This window comes from Suricata suricatta, chromosome 12 (genome assembly GCF_006229205.1).
Source record: "Suricata suricatta isolate VVHF042 chromosome 12, meerkat_22Aug2017_6uvM2_HiC, whole genome shotgun sequence".
Lineage (NCBI taxonomy): Eukaryota > Metazoa > Chordata > Mammalia > Carnivora > Herpestidae > Suricata > Suricata suricatta.
This window is the reverse complement of record NC_043711.1, coordinates 105,539,835-105,540,904: the sequence shown is the minus strand read 5'-3', so window position 1 is coordinate 105,540,904 and position 1,070 is coordinate 105,539,835.

The following is a 1,070-nucleotide window of genomic DNA, read 5'->3' as shown; positions in this document are numbered from 1 at the left end:
AATACTAGTTACCCCTCCACCCCGGGGGACAGAATACTAGTTACCCCTCCACCCCGGGGACAGAATACTAGTTACCCCTCCACCCGGGGACAGAATACTAGTTACCCCTCCACCCCAGGGAACAGAATACTAGTTACCCCTCAGCCCGGGAAAAGCCCCCGGGGAGAGATTACTGTTTTCCCTCGTTGGGGAAAGAAGGCCCAGGGGCACCGAGGAGCCTTTCTCGGTTGCCGTGTTGGGTGCACACGGGGTGGTGAAGCCACGGGCGGGAGCAGGGCCATGTCCGCCACACAGGGGACCCCAGGACCTGGGGGTGGCGCTCGCTGATGCCGGCCCAGCCGCACAGAGTCAGCCTCTCTAGGACGCTGTAGAGTCCAAGCTAGACGCTGGGACACCAGAGCAGCTTGCTATGAGAAGGAACGGCCACCAGACAGAAATGTCACCACACCGGGATGGCGGATGGTGCCTGAGCAGCGAAGCCATCGCCACCGAGGGGGGCTCTAGGTGAGGAGACGGACCTGCCCAGCGACTCCGCTCAGAGAGGGGTGGCTGGCCATCCTGTCCCAGGGACACTTTCTGCTGGTGACTTCTAGTTCCCTAGGAAGGGGTGCAGGTGTGGCTAAGTGGGGAGTGCCCCCCACTCTTTCTGTGCCTCAGCTTCCCTGTCTTCAGGTTGCCCTCTGGAATGAGCACATGAGGTCATGGACAGGGGCTGGGAGCAGGCCGGAGGCTCAGCCCCCAGGGAGGCTGGGCTTAGTTCATGGGGCCTCCCTCTGCTCCCCGCTCTCCTGGAGACCCAGGTGCCCCCCCCAAAACTCCCAGTGGGAGGCACGTGCAGGTTGCCATGGAGACATGCACAGCCTGTGGGTTGGAGGATGGGCCCCAGCGGGTCTGGGATGAGGTTGGGAAAGAAGACTGAGTTTCTGCCAAGAGCAGGGGAGGAGGACGTGGGGCAGGGAGGCGTGACCTTCTGGGACTGGGGACAAAATTTCACATTTGCCTAATTAACCGGGGTCCACACAAGGCTCCATCCAGCAAGGTTTTATTTCATAATCTTTTTTTTTTTTTTT